Source organism: Pristiophorus japonicus, chromosome 2, assembly GCF_044704955.1.
Source record: "Pristiophorus japonicus isolate sPriJap1 chromosome 2, sPriJap1.hap1, whole genome shotgun sequence".
Classification (NCBI taxonomy): domain Eukaryota; kingdom Metazoa; phylum Chordata; class Chondrichthyes; family Pristiophoridae; genus Pristiophorus; species Pristiophorus japonicus.
In genome coordinates this window covers 67,082,314-67,098,474 of record NC_091978.1, presented here as the reverse complement: position 1 = coordinate 67,098,474, position 16,161 = coordinate 67,082,314, and the positions used below count along the sequence as shown (strand labels likewise).

The following is a 16,161-nucleotide window of genomic DNA, read 5'->3' as shown; positions in this document are numbered from 1 at the left end:
TCAAATAGCTTACAGACACTCTGTTAATTTGCAACACTTGGCAAGCCACTTTGGTGAGATACTTGCAGGCAACTGGTGCCCAAGGAGCCAGAGATCAAGGTCTTCACAAGAGGTAAGAAAAATGAAAAATGTGATGTTTTGAGTTCATTTATGGAAAAAGGGTTAATCATTTTACCATTTTCCTGATTTAAGTAGAGAACCCTTTGACTTGTTTCCCTGGTAATGACCATATTCTCAGGTTCCAACCCTCAATCAGCAATACTGGTTTCCTTTCTTTCTTCATACAAACCAGCTGAAACCAGCTGTCTTAAATTTGCAAACAGGGGCCATTTGTTACCTAGTAACAACACCTGATACTACATTTTTTTTTCAAGCTCTCAGGTAAAACTGGGGCGCGGTAACATCATAAAATGAAAAACTTATTTTATATTCATGACCAAATCTCAGCACTCTTTCTTATCTGAGTTTATGCGATCCTTTCTACTTAATTGAGGATCAACGCCATAGGCTGTCTACCTTCAGGTATTCAGAGGGTGTAGTTGTTGTTTCACATCTTATTTTTTTTAAGTCATAACATTTCTCCATTTCTCCCTGTCAGTCAAGAAACTAAACTTTGGTTTCAAAGATTTACATTTTTAAAGCTTCACCACTTCTACAATGTAACAAAGAACCCTAATTAATTCACAGTATCACCCTAGAACAGTCAAATGAAGCTTCAGTAATGGAGTGCAGAAAGAACAAAGTGGTGAGGATTCTGGCTGCACCTGGAGTCATGTGACTTCTGACCCATCCCAGCTTTAAAGGAGTAGGAAGTGTTTTTACTTCTGTTTCCTTGGTCAGTAAGATGTCATAAATTTTTGCTTATGCAGTGGGGGAGAGAGGGGGAAAAAAGTTGAAGAACTCGTTTGTCAAATTGCTTGCAATGAAAGAGCCCATTATATTGAGAACAATTCTTTCAGGTGGAGCGCACAAACTGAGAAGCACAGTCCCCCAAAACTGAGAGAAGACATATTTAACTTGTCGGGACTCTGGTAAGACGCTTCAATTGACTGATTTTGTCAAAGGTTACTTTTGAGTTGCAGGGTTTTGATTTGAAGTGTTGTCTTGGGAGGTAAACTACTGAGTGACCGAGCAAACTTGTTTGGTTGTGACTTTGCGATTTGAAGCAAAATCTGTTGACTACTTGCCAGACTGAGAGTGCTTGCCTGTTAACTTTCATCTGATTGAGTATTAGTTTTAGAAACTAATTATCAACTGTGCCTGCAATACGCTCTGCTTTAAGAGTGTTTAATATGCGTTCTGTGAAGTAGGTGTTATGTGTAGTCCATGTGACGAGACAAGTAATTTTGAATACGTGTAACCTGTTTATATATTTTTTAGTAAATGGGTTTTTAAGTATTTCTAAATTGTGCTTTCGAAGTGATTTAAAAAAAAAACCCTTACCTGCTTGGAGATTGCCTTTGAGAATGAATGAGTTTGAACCGTGTGTAATGTGCATGAAATAACCCCTCCCGCGCTTTGTCTGTGATGGGATGTTTAATTTGAATGCTTGGCTCTGAGTTGAGCTTTGTGAGTTTACCAATGTGACTTTATTTATATACATTTATGCATCTTATTTTGTGGAAGAGCGGCGACTCTTCTCTGTGTTGCTTCCCTGTTTTCACAATAGTGCCAAGCTTGTCTCTGTCGTCACTACACTTTTTGCAAGTCACAAGCACGGTGAAACATTGCATGTTTAATGGGGGTTTTCTTTCGATGAGCCCCATTGATGGCTTTCTTTCCCACCAGTTACGTATAACTGCATAATCATATTCTTCAAGAACTTTGACCCACAGAAAACAAGTGTTCAAAGGGTCGGTTTCTTGACTTTACCGAACAATTACTGGCATTTATATAGCACAGAAAAACATCTCCACGTGCTTCAGGGGAAGTCCGCATCGACACTTGACCTCTCAACTCCTTCATAAAGGCTTATCAAAAGCTTGGCTTTCACAAGGCTTTTAAAGATAAAGCGAGATGGAAGAGTTTAGTGAGGCTGAGATAGCTGAAGGTTCTCGCACCAACAGTAGCACACTGCAGGATGAGAAAGCCAGAGTCATATTGGCATCGGAGGGAATATAAGGTTGAATGAGGCAGAGTAGAGAGTAGATTATGGAGCGATTTGTAGATGAGGGTGATTTTAAAATTTGATACATTAGGGTATCGGAAGCTTCTATAGGTCATTAGAGAAGCGGGTGATGGGCAAGCAGCAGTTAATGTGGGACATGACTTGCTGTGGACTTTAGAAAGTTGGATTTTAGGGAGATCTGAAAGCTGGTATGTAAGAAGTTGAAGAAATTGTTGAATTCTCAGCAATCCTTTGGAAGCTGGCTGTCTGTGTCTCTGGCCGATATCACTGAGGATGTGGCCAAAATGGATCCTTGGGGGAACTAGTGTGAAGATGGGAGGATAAACTATTACAGATGCATTCACTGCATGGGGACAGGTTGAATCATCATTATCATAGGTGGTCCCTTGAATGAAGATGACTTGCTTCCACATGAAAAGGGATGAGTTTGCAGATGTTTCGATGAAGGACACGATATTCCAGTCCTGAACTCCAGGGGTGGAAGATGTTTGACACATTTGCTGGAGTTCTTTGAGGATGTAACGAACAGAGTGGATAAAGGCGAACCAGTGGATGTGGTGTATTTGGACTTCCAGAAGGCATTTGACAAGTGCCACAAAAAAGGTTACTGCCCAAGATAAAAGTTCACGGGGTTGATAATATATTAGCATAGATAGAGGATTGGCTAACTAAAAGAAAACAGAGAGTTGGGATAAATGGTTCATTCTCTGTTTGGCAGTCAGTAACTAATGGGGTGCTGCAGGGATCAGTTCTGGGACCCCAACTACTTGCAATCTTTTTTAATGACTTGGAAGAAGGGACTGAGTGTAATGGAGCCAAGTTTGCTGATGATACAAAGATGGGCGGAAAAGCAATGTGTGAGGAGGACACACAAAATCTGCAAAAGGACATAGACAGGCTAAGTGAGTGGACAAAAATTTTGCAGATGGAGTATAAATGTTGGAAAGTGTGAGGTCATGCACTTTGTCAGAAAAAAAATCAAGAGCAAGTTATTATTTAAATTGAGAAAGATTGCAAGTGCCGCAGTACAGCGGGACCTGGGGGTTCTTGTGCATGAAACACAAAAGGATAGTATGCAGGTACAGCAAGTGATCAGGAAGGCCAATGGTATCTTGACCTTTATTGCAAAGGGGATGGGGTATAAAAGCAGGGAAGTCTTACTACAGCTATAAAAGGTATTGGTGAGGCCACACCTGGAATACTGCGTGCAGTTTTGGTTTCCATATTTACGAAAGGATATACTTGCTTTGGAGGCCGTTCAGAGAAGGTTCACAAGGTTGATTCTGGGGATGAGGGGGTTGACTTATGAGGAAGGATTGAGTAGGTTGGGCCTCTACTCATTGGAATTCAGATCTTATCGAAACGTATAAGATTATGAGAGGGCTTGACAAGATGGATGCTGAGAGGATGTTTCCACTGATGGGGGAGACTAGAACTAGAGGGCATGATCTTAGAATAAGGGGCCGCCCATTTAAAACTGAGATGAGGAAAATTTTTTTGAGGGTTGTAAATCTGTGGAATTTGCTGCCTCAGAGAGCTGTGGAAGCTATGACATTGAATAAATTTAAGACAGAAATAGACAGTTTCTTAAACGATGAGGGGCTATGGGGAGCGGGCAGGGAAGTGGAGCTCAGTCCATGATCAGATCAGCCATGATCCTATTGAATGGCGGGACCGGCTTGAAGGGCCATATGGCCTATTCCTGTTTCTATTTCTTATGTTCTTATGTTCTTATTATGCCTGTGTGTGGATTTTTTTAATGTGTGATGACCGTTGCCCATCAGCCACCACACGGGCTTGACCGAGGTCGGCCTTTATCCAGTGGCAAGGGTTAACCAGGATGACTGGAGACCTGCTCTGCTGCACGGACCTAGTGAGCAGACACATTGCAGTGTGGGCAGGCCCGTGCTGCCCCTGGGCCCCGAAGCCCCATTTGTGCACCTCCGCCATGATCTCTCGCCGCTCCTCCGCCACAAAACATTAGCCACACCTCCGCCACGATCACTCACCGAATCTTAGCCATGATCACTCGCCGCCCCTCTGCCCCGATCATCCGCCACATTTATGCCTTGATCTTATATAGTGGTAGACTAACGGAGGAGAAGTAATTGGAGGAGGATTGCTTGGTTGACCCTGTCAAATGCCATGAAGAGGGCAAAGTAGAATGGTGTGTTGGTTTTGAGGGCGACAGCATGTCCGTGGCATGAACCTCAAACAAGTCAGGCCTTGCCTTTACTACCACTCCATTGGCACCAGCTGTTTTGAGTACATTACCTGCTTCAATCCCTCATGCCTGTCCTTCAAAATCCTTGGTCATTTATCATTGTCCCTCCTATGGTGACTTCCATTCCAAAATATCCTCCTTTCTCTTCCCTTAGCCCCTGCTTGTCATCCTCAATCTAAAATAAAACTCCCCAAGTCCCCTCGCCTCTGACTTGTTGTCTCTCTCCATTCATAGAAATGTCCTCGACATCCCGTGGCCTCTCGACACCCAAGGTATTTATCTCTGACAAGGTCATCTCTGACCATTTGCTCATCTCCCTTACAATCCACATTCAATCCCACTTTTGTAACCACCAATTCTTCCTCCTGCCTCCCATACACCTTCACTCTTAAATTTCCAACTCACTTGCTTTTGGCCTGCCACATGTCACAATACCTTTATTCCCTGCCTGACTCTATATGTTTTAAAAAAAGAAAGTCTCAAAATCCATCTCTTCCAAACACTTTCAATTTCGCACTTGGGAGCCTTAATTTAATAGTTTATGTATTTCACTGCGCTGTTGTCAACAGTACATGGTAAATAAGGTGGTGTTGCCCATCACCCAAACAGTTGGTTTCTGCAGGTAATTCTGGAGATGCACTGTCCGTCTCTTAGGGTAAAGGAACACAAGTCACGTTTTCTGCGTTGCCGACATGTTGAGCAATAGGTCAGTGAAAAGGATTTGCACTTGCTTTTCTGTATCGACATTGTCTTGATCTGTATATCCAGAAGTGACCCCAATTGCAAAAAATGTCACAGGTGGCCTAGCGACAATGAGAAAAGAGAAACTTGCATTATGTGAAGCCTTTCACATCAATATCATTGATCATTTTGCAGAATTAATTTTTTTTGATGTGCAGAGACACGAACTTGGGCATCAACCTACCACAAACAGCCATGAGATGAACTATCAATCTATTGTGGCAGGTTGCTTGAAGAAATGTTAACCAATTCCAGCTTCTCTTTGAATAATGTCACGCAATACCCAGCATCCATCTGAATAGACAGGCAGGAGCTTGGTTTAACATCTTGTCTAGCACTTCCAACAATGATGATGATGCTGTCCTTCAGTTCTGCACTGCAGTCTTGGAAGGATTTTTAAAATCACATTTACTCTTGTGATGTGGACCAGACTGGCGGAAGGTTGTAGGCCTTCTCTTTGAATGTCTGCCGTCTTTGTGCTGATGGTGCACCCACAATGGTGTTGGAGAATTTTGGAATATTGACCCAGTGACGGACAAATGACTGATGATGTATGTCTTCAGTCAGAATTGTGTGCAACCTGAAGGGTGGTTTTGTAAGTGGTGTGTCCATAAATCTAGGCAGTAGCGGTCACTGGATGGTTTGCTAACAATCTCTGGTGTCTCGCTTGAACCCTCAACTTTTTGATCCAGAAGCGAAAGAGCTAGCAACTGAGCCAAACTGACTTTGGTTTCTGTCTGCCAAAAAGCTGAGCAGAACCGCCCATCTGTGCAGGTCGGCAAGATGTCTTTTTACTCGCTATCCTGCGTGGGATTTCTCTGGCTTTTAGTGGATGGAAGTCACAACTTGGAAATAACTATTTAAATACAAGCATGAGCAAATGCAGCTGTTTATCTGTTGTTCCAGTATAAACTTGAATGAATTCCAGAAGTGACTCAATTGTCAAAGCGCACTACAATTGTCTGAAAACCCAAGAGTATCAGTTCAACCCAATTGGTGAATCTCCTTGGACCTTTCTTTCTTTAGAAGCTTATACTTATACATTAAGTGAATGCTGCTGACTGTAGATGTCTTATGCTCAGAATTGTAAAAGGAGGGAATGTTGCAATCTGAACAGTATCACCAATAGTTGGAAGAAGTTGGGGGTTGTCAGTGGTGTGTGAATGAAGGAAGTAATCAAAGATTGCCTTGTCTGTGAACTAAACAATAGGAGTCGAATGGCCTCGTGAGATCTGATCGAGGGGATGGTCATGAATACGGTATCTCGTAGCCTATTAAAGAATTCAGTCAGCTTAGTAAGATATGATCACCTTTTCGAGATGTTGCAAGTCTCTAATAACCTACCCTGTCAAGGTGGTCATACAGAGACTCCCTAATGAACCCTTCTGACAACTTTCCTATAACTACATCAAGCTTATTGGCCTATAGTTTTCCCATTCTGACTTTGTCCTTTTTGAATATTGGTACAACATGAGCCTCCCTCCAGTCAATTTGGAATAATCCCAGACTCTAATGGGTTATTAAATGCATATTTACATATTTCCACTCATCAGAACTCCATTCAAAGGGAGTATTTCTAATAGGAGTATTTTAATTATATGTATGTAAATGCACAAAGTATTCAGAATATTGGTGACGCAAATGACTGGTTATGATATGACATGATATTCTGTCATTAACTCTGCTGTGGATTGGGGTGGGGCAGGAAAAAGAGTTGCACACATTCCTGGTTATAAAATATTCAGTAAGGATAGAGATGCTAACTCTGGTTAGTATTCTTTGATGCTGTGAAATGATGTTTAATCACATGAAATTCCACATACATCAATGAAATTTCCAAGCGTTGTTCAGTCCTTTTTTAAAAAAAAATACACTCAATGGGGAAGAGCAGAAGTGGAATGTAGAGTTTCCTCCACATACCAGTTGCAGCTTTGTCAGACAGGAAAGGAGGAGAGTTTCTCTGGGATTCAACGGCGTTATAAAAATGTTAATTTTGGGATGAAATGCAATTTGAAATTTTAAACCTATTGGGCTGTTTATTTTTTTTTTAAAATAATCATATATTTTCCATTTCCTGATTTGTTTTATGTCTGATTAAAGCTTCTTACTATCGCATTGCTTAAGTTATATCATTGCGATATGTGTTTTTTTTTAAAAAGAGCGCATTGTGTTGCACATATTTTTCCTCCTGAGTAAACAACAGTAAGTTATGAATCAGTGCAGCCACTGGGTTCTGGATTTCTGTTTGTGGGACATGGTGAATTGACACATTGTCAGCCTCCCAATTCTTACCAATGCTGATTGGCTTTAATGACTAGGTTGGATTGCATAACATCTGGCTGTTTGGATTGTCATTCAAGTCATTTTCCTTTTAATGAAACTGAAACACGAGATACATTGAACTTAATTGTAAATAGATATTTTTACACAGTATGAATTGAGAGTACGGGCGGCGGAGATTTGCAGGCACCAAGTACTTTTCTCCCTGGTCACCAGCAGCAGCGCCCAGGAGATCAATCATTCATTTTTGGAAGACACCCGGGGATGGGTGGCAATTTTAATTAAAGGTTCCATTTCAGCAGTAGAACATACGGATGACCCAGAGATACGAAAAGTGGAATCTATTTCATTAGACTTCATGAATAAGAAGGGAACTTTTTTACTTTTAGTGGCAGTATCTTAGTTTCTATGTTTCAATGTTTCACAGTTCCTAAGTGCAGGAGTAGGCCATTCTGCCCTTCGAGCCTGCACCACCATTCAATAAGATCATGGCTGATCATTCACCTCAGTACCCCTTTCCTGCTTTCTCTCCATACCCTTCATCCCTTTAGCCGTAAGGGCCATATCTAACTCCCTCTTGAATATATCCAACGAACTGGCATCAACAACTTTCTGTGGTAGAGAATTCCACAGGTTCACAATTCTTTGAGTGAAGAAGTTTCTCCTCATCTCGGTCCTAAATGGCTTACCCCTTATCCTTCGACTGTGACCCCTGGTTCTGGACTTCCGCAACATCGGGAACATTCTTCCTGCATCTAACCTGTCCAGTCCTGTCAGAATTTAGTGTTTCTATGAGATCCCCTCCCATTCTTCTAAACTCCAATGAATACAGGCTCAGTCGATCCAGTCTCTCCTCATATGTCAGTCCTGCCATCCTAGGAATCAGTCTGGTGAACCTTGGCGGCACTCCCTCTGGATTTCTGTTTGTGGGACAGAAGTAAGCAGTGGTAAAGTTAAGTAATCAAATGAAAAAAATACAGGAGCAACCGGCCAATACTAATCAGGGATCGAATGGACTCAAAAATTAATGCAAGTGGCAAAGATGTGGGCCAAAGTGTGAATGGATCTAGTTTAATTAAATGAATTAGAACATACGAAAATAAAAACATAATGGGGGCAGGAGTATGCCATTTGGCCCCTCAAGCCTGCTCTGCAATTCAATAAGATCATGGCTGACCTGATCTTGGCCTGAGCTCCATTTCCCTGCCCCCTTATCCATGACTCCTTTTTATTGTTCAAAAATCTGTGCCTCCAAAGCTCTCTCGGGTAGAGAATTCCAAAGATTCACGACCCTCAGAGAAGAAATTCTTCCTCATTTCTGTTTTAAATGGGTGAGCCCTTGTTCTGAAACTATGTCCCCTAGTTCGAGATTCCCCCATGAGAGGAAACATCCTCTCTGCATCTACCCTGTCAAGCTCCCTCAGAATCTTATATATTTCAATAAGATCACCTTTTTCTAAACTCCAATGATTATAGGCTCAACCTTTCTTCATATGACAACCCCTTCATCTCCAGAATTAACCTCTTGAACCTTCTCTGAACTGCCTCCAATGCAAGTATATCCCTCCTTAAATAAGATCAAAACTATATGCAGTACTCTGTGTGGTCTCGCCAACTCCCTGTGCAGACTTCCCGACTTTTATACTCTATCCCCCTTGCAATAAAGGCCAACATTCCATTTGCTTCCTAATTATTTGCTTGTACTTGCATATTAACCTTTTGTGTTTCATGCACAAGGACCCTCCAATCCCTCTAACAAATATGTATGGGAAGGGAAACAGCAACTATAATCTAAGTTAGGTTGATTTTCAAAAAGTATATGGAAAGATAAATGCTGAAAACAGTCAGTTTCAATAAAGAAAGAATTGCATTTTTGTAGCATCTTTTACAACCTCTGGACATCATGAAGTGCTTTACAGCCAAAGACTATGGGCCCAAATTTGGCCCACCCATTTTTTCGGCGCACTCACGTGAGATGTGCCAACTTCCTCGGCTCAAAACGGCGCCAAAAAGATGTCCCCAGATTCTGGCTGTTCTGTTGACTCTCCCGGGGCTTGGCGCGGCGCGACGATTCCATTGGGGGGGGCGGAGCGATGGCCCTGCAAATGAAAGAGTACTGGCAGCTGTCTGCATGCGCATTAGAGCATTCGCGCACATGCAGCAGTTCCTGCTGATGAAGCGTGCTGCAGCGCGGGACCTGATGCGTCCTGGGCCAAGTGGCCTGCTGCACAGGCCGGTCCACTGCCTTCCCGGATTAAGGCTACAAACAGGCTGGTGCGAGTTTTTTGATAGGGAATTGGGGTGGGGGGCAGGGAAGGAAAAGAGTTTTGATCGGGTGGGGAGTGTAGCCAATCATTTTTGAGCTTAAGACTTTCCTTAACCCTGTTGATGAAAATACTTTCCAACATAAGAATTATGAGCAGGAGGTACTTCTATTTTTTATTTGGCTGTTTTGAAAAATTATGTAAATATGTTTTATCTCTTTATTTTTGTAGATTAAGCTTCCATGAATGCTTCAGTTGTATAGTAATTAACATTTTGCGAAATTTGTTTTTGATGTCCTGTATAACTGTTTGATCCTATTCATATTCTTTAGTTAAGTCATTAGTACCGACTTGCGCTGATTTCTTAACTCTCTGCAAGGGTTTTCACTGTGACCACATTCGCTAGCCTAAGTTAGTTTGGAGTAACTATTAGCTGGCCAAAGTGACCTAAATTGCCAAAAAGGGCGAAGGTGGCTGGTAACGCCCCCTTTTGGGGGAAAAAATAAATCAACTAAAAGAAAAAAATCCTAACTAATTCACTTACACTGAAGCAAGTTGAATGTGCAAAATGGGGATTTTTAAGATACTCCAGAAAAATGAAGTTGCTCCAAAGAAAACGGAGCAACTCCTGGGCAATTTTGAGCCCATTAAGTGTAGTCACTTGTAACGAAGGAAATATGGCAACCAATTTGTACACAGCAAGATCCCTCAACCAGAAATGTGGTGCTGACGACAATTTATTTTGTGGTGTTGGTCGAGAGTTAAATATTGGCCAGGATACTGGGGAGAGCTCCCCTGCTCTTCCTCAAATTGCACTATGGGATCAATTAACTCCACTTGAGAGGGTAGATGGACCTTGGTCAATTGTCTCATGTGAATTGTCTCCTGTGACATTGCAGCACAGCCTCAGTACTGCATTGAAGCATCAGTCTGGATTATGTGCTATATTCTAAAGTGGAGCTTGAACCCACAACCTTTGCCTCAGGAACGAGAGTCCTATCACCTGAACCACAGCTCACAACTTCTAACAAGCAAATTACCTCAAAACAAGTTGGGAAGAAAAATTGACAAATGATGGGAAATGTTCCAGCAGGAAATGCTTAGGGTAGAAATATGTTCACGAGACAAGGATAGGACATAAGCTGGAGTTCCTCAGATGAGTCAGAAAATTAAAACAAGATTAAACTTTTAACAAAAAAAATTAGGTAAATGTGAAATCTAGGGTTAATAAAAGGAACTCAAGTGCTTTAATAGAAAATATAGAGGAGAAGCATAAGAAGATTAGAAAGGTTGAGAGGGAATGAAGAAAGACAGGCTGGTAATATAGAGGAAAATTGTAAGTATTTTGAATGAAGTGGTGTTAAATACTAAATGATTGCAAAAGCAAAATACTGCGGATGCTGGAAATCTGAAATAAAAACAGAAAATGACAGAAGTCCTCAGCAGCATCTGTGGAGAGAGAAATAGTTAACCTGTCAGAACAGTCATGGTTTTGTAACAATCTCATAGTAAATGTCATGGCCGTGGCAATGAAAGCTAAGGAGGTGGAACAATTAGATGGGATAACTTTTATAAGCAAGGAAGTATCCCTGTTAAAAATTATAGGAATCCTGTGTTTAATCTTTCAACATTGGAATGTTGTGCCAGGGTTTGGAGGGTTACCATTGTAATACTCTGTTCAGAAAGGGAAAAACCTGGTAATTGTAGATGAGTCAGTATAAAGTCAGTAGTGTGTAACTTTTGAACAGCTATAATATCAGATAAAATTTAATACTCACTTAGAAATGCATGGGTTAATTAAGAATAGCCACTAGCAATTTTTAAAAGGCAAGTCATGTTAGAAAAATGTAATGGTGTCCTTTTTAGGATGTTAAAGTTTATCGATGAAGGAAATGCCGTAGCTGTATACTTGATGGCAACAAAGTCATACAAGTATCACTGCACAAATCATCTCCATTTTCTTTGCCGATCGGGAGCGATAGTCTGCTTCATATCCTTCTAGAAAATAATTTTCAAAAACTCCTTCAGCACTCTTGGCCTGCTTCTAAATCCATCCCTACTACGATTCTTTGTGATTTTTATGTATTTCTTTTTGTCCTGTAGTGAAGTAATGACGTATAGGGTATGTATGCAGCTTAATTTGTGACCAGCCTGCCTTCCACTGCCCTTGGAGTGTATCTCATTGTCTTTGCATGTTATAAGCATTTAATTCAGGATTTTTTTTTTGCATCAATGTCAGCTTATGAGGTCAACTTGTGAGTGTTTTTGTAAGTTGACATGTATGAGCTGTTCTATTTTTAAACTGGCAGTACAAATACAAAACCATATGGGGTGGGATCATGGCATGAGTTCTGATGTTTGCTGCTGAAGAAAATTCATTGTAACTATTTAGGATCCAACTGGGTCATCTATATAAGATCATTAGAAGTAGGTGGGAGAAAAAAAACTATCTGAATAACAAGTTACAAATTGCCTAACAGTTGGCATGCCAATCTCATGAATATGGAATGAAATTTGTGATGATCAATTAATACTCAAATTACCATTTATCATGTAATGTTCTGTACTGTGTATGTGGTTTAAAAGCTGACATCTGTTGATCCTTACATTGTACAGAAGGTCAAAACATCCTCTTTGGAGTGATCTATGTGGCATGCAATTCTGTACAAGCATGGAATAAACCTCAGTATTACAGCTGTTGCTGTCATTTTTCCTGTTCAACACTTTCTGTCCATGCTTGGATGGTCTATGTTCAGAGTGTGTATAAGCGATCGGCTCCTAGTCTGTGAAAATAGCCCTCCTTTTTTTTATATAAAAACACTCTGCACTTCCCTTTTCAACCTGATCGGGAGCAGTGTTTGTGTTCTAATAATTAATGAGCTGCAAAATAGGAATGCTACTGACTGATTCTCAATTATACACTTTAATTTCCTGTTGGACATTTTTTTTAAACTATTATCTAGTAGGGATAGTTAAAATGTCAAGGTGATGTGTCATGGAGAATCCGAACATAGAAGGTTTACAAGATGACATAACTGGTAATAACGTAACAGTAGGCTTTCCCTCCTTGCAGAATCCAGGAAAACATAGAAAACATAGACACAGAAAATAGGTGCAGGAGTAGGCCATTCGGCCCTTTGAATGACAGTGCAGGCTCGATGAGTTCATGGCTGAACATGCAACTTCAATACCCAATTCCTGCTTTCTCGCCATACCCCTTGATCTCCCTAGTAGTAAGGACTACATCAAACTCCTTTTTGAATATATTTAGTGAATTGGCCTCAACAACTTTCTGTGGTAGAGAATTCCACAGATTCACCATTCTCTGGGTGAAGAAGTTTCTCCTCATCTTGGTCCTAAATGGCTTACCCCTTATCCTTCGACTGTGACCCCTGGTCTGGACTTCCCCAACATTGGGAACATTCTTCCTGCATCTAACCTGTCTAACCCCGTCAGAATTTTAAACGTTTCTATGAGGTCCCCTCTCATTCTTCTGAACTCCAGTGAATACAAGCCCAGTTGATCCAGTCTTTCTTGATAGGTCAGTCCCGCCATCCCGGGAATCAGTCTGGTGAACCTTCGCTGCACTCCCTCAATAGCAAGAATGTCCTTCCTCAGGTTAGGAGACCAAAACTGTACACAATACTCCAGGTGTGGCCTCACCAAGGCCCTGTACAATTGTAGCAACACCTCCCTGCCCTTGTACTCAAATCCCCTCGCTATGAAGGCCAACATGCCATTTGCTTTCTTAACCGCCTGCTGTACCTGCATGCCAACCTTCAATGACTGATGTACCATGACACCCAGGTCTCTTTGCACCTCCCCTTTTCCTAATCTGTCACCATTCAGATAAGTCTGTGTCTCTGTTTTTACCACCAAAGTGGATAACCTCACATTTATCCACATTAACCTTCATCCGCCATGCATTTGCCCACTCACCCAACCTATCCAAGTCACTCTGCAGCCTCATAGCATCCTCCTCGCAGCTCACACTGCCACCCAACTTAGTGTCATCCGCAAATTTGGAGATACTACATTTAATCCCCTCGTCTAAATCATTAATGTACAATGTAAACAGCTGGGGTCCCAGCACAGAACCTTGCGGTACCCCACTAGTCACTGCCTGCCATTCTGAAAAGTACCCATTTACTCCTACTCTTTGCTTCCTGTCTGCCAACCAGTTCTCAATCCATGTCAGCACACTACCCCCAATCCCATATGCTTTAACTTTGCACATTAATCTCTTGTGTGGGACCTTGTCGAAAGCCTTCTGAAAGTCCAAATCCACCGCATCAACTGGTTCTCCCTTGTCCACTCTACTGGAAACATCCTCAAAAAAATTCCAGAAGATTTGTCAAGCATGATTTCCCTTTCACAAATCCATGCTGACTTGTACCTATCATGTCACCTCTTTCCAAATGCGCTCCTATGATATCCTTAATAATTGATTCCATCATTTTACCCACTACCGATGTCCGGCTGACCGGTCTATAATTCCCTGTTTTCTCTCTCCCTCCTTTTTTTAAAAAGTGGGGTTACATTGGCGACATAGGAACTGATCCAGAGTCGATGGAATGTTGGAAAATGACTGTCAATGAATCCGCTATTTCCAAGGCCACCTCCTTAAGTACTTTTTTTTTCCTTTTATCTTTGCCCTCCCCAACATCACTACTACTGTTTGGAGGTCTGTACACAACTCCCACTAACGTTTTTTGCCCTTTGGTGTTCTGCAGCTCCACCCATATAGATTCCACATCATCCAAGCTAATGTCCCTCCTAACTATTGCATTAATCTCCTCTTTAACCAGCAATGCTACCCCACCTCCTTTTCCTTTTATTCTATCCTTCTGAATTTTGAATATCCTTGGATGTTGAGTTCCCAGCCCTGATCATCCTGGAGCCACGTCTCTGTAATCCCAATCACATCATATCTGTTAACATCTATTTGCACAGTTAATTCATCCACCTTATTACGGATACCCCTGACATTAAGGCACAAAGCCTTTAGGCTTGTTTTTTTAAACACCCTTTGTCCTTTTATAATTATGATGTAGTGTGGCCCTTTTTGTTTCTTGCCTTTGTTTACTTGGCCTTCCACTATTGCTTTTTACCTTTCGACCATCTGTTTCTGACTCCATATTACTTCGCCCTGTCTCGCTGCATAGGTTCCCATCCCCCTGCCATATTAATGTAAACACTCCCGAACTGTATTAGAAAATGTTAGCCCCAGGACATCAGTTTCAGTCCTGCCCAAGTGCAGACCGTCCCTTTTGTACAGGTCCCACTTCCCCCAGAACTGGTTCCAATGTCCCAGGAATTTGAATCCTTCCCTCTTGCACCACTGCTCAAGGCACGTATTTATTCTAAATATCCTGCTCCCTCTACTCTGATTAGCACGTAGCAATCCAGAGATTACCATCTTTTGAGGTCCCACTTTTTAATTTAACTCCTAGCTCCCTAAATTCAGCTTGTAGGACCTCTTCCCGCTTCTTACCTATGTCGTTGGTATCTACATGTACCACGGCAACTGGCTGTTCATCCGCCCTCTCCAGAATGCTCTGCAGCCGCTCCGAGACATCCTTGACCCTTGAACCAGGGAGGCAACATACCATCCTGGAGTTTCGGTTGCGGCCACAGAAACTCCTATCCATTCCCCTTACAATAGAGTGCCCTATCACTATAGCTCTCCCACCCATGGTGCCATGAACCTGGCTGCTGGTGCCTTCCCCTGGTAAGTCATCTCCCCCAACAGTATCTAAAACGGTATATCTGTTTTGGAGGGAAATGACCGCAGGGGACTCCTGCACTACTTTGCTGCTCATGCCTTGTCTCTTGGTCACTCATTCACTATCTGTCCTAACCCTTACCTGCGGTGTGACCAACTCACTAAATGTGCTATCCACAACATTCTCAGCATCGCGCATGCTCCAGAGTGAGTCCATTCACAGCTCCAGTGCCGTCACACAATCTGTCCGGAGCTGCAGCTGGACACACTTCCCGCACACATAGTAGCACAGGAGGAGCATGACACAGGTCCGAGCTCTCCTGCCATGACTTAACCCTTAAATTAATTTACTTACTAAAATTTACTTAAACACCAAACAGCTACTTAGTAGCTCGCTGCCAATTAAATCAATCTAAAAGTCAGTCTAAAAGAGAGTTATACTTACCAGTCGAACAGCCAACCACTTACCAGCTTGGCTGTGACGTCCCCTGTATTTACACAATGTGTCTTAGTGTTGGATATCCTTAATAGATGTAAGAACATGTTTGAATTGTGCTTGGTTTTAAAAATGTTGTTGAAACCTTCAAGCAGCTTAGGTGAATGGTGATCAAAATCAACAAACTCAGGCATGTGAGACTGAGTGACTAATTTGAGGCTTGAGTGCTTAATCATCAATCACAGAGCAAGATATGTTGATAACGGTGAACCATTGAAAATTTCATTCTGGCATTGTCACTGGTTTTTAAAAAAAAATGTTTTATGTGTACATCGATTCTACTATCTGGATATATAATTGTAC

General features: G+C 41.7%; 1 protein-coding gene across 2 annotated transcripts in view; it reads left to right on the top strand.

Annotated features, from left to right (window-relative positions):
• Window positions 1-842: 842 nt before the first annotated feature.
• The window catches only part of atp8b1 (ATPase phospholipid transporting 8B1), a 195,392-nt gene continuing 180,073 nt past the window's right edge, over window positions 843-16,161 (top strand). For both annotated transcript variants that reach the window (XM_070867688.1, XM_070867697.1), the window contains exon 1: window positions 843-1,031. The gene's annotated coding sequence lies outside the window, so the exon portion shown is untranslated. The remainder of the gene's footprint in view (window positions 1,032-16,161) is intronic.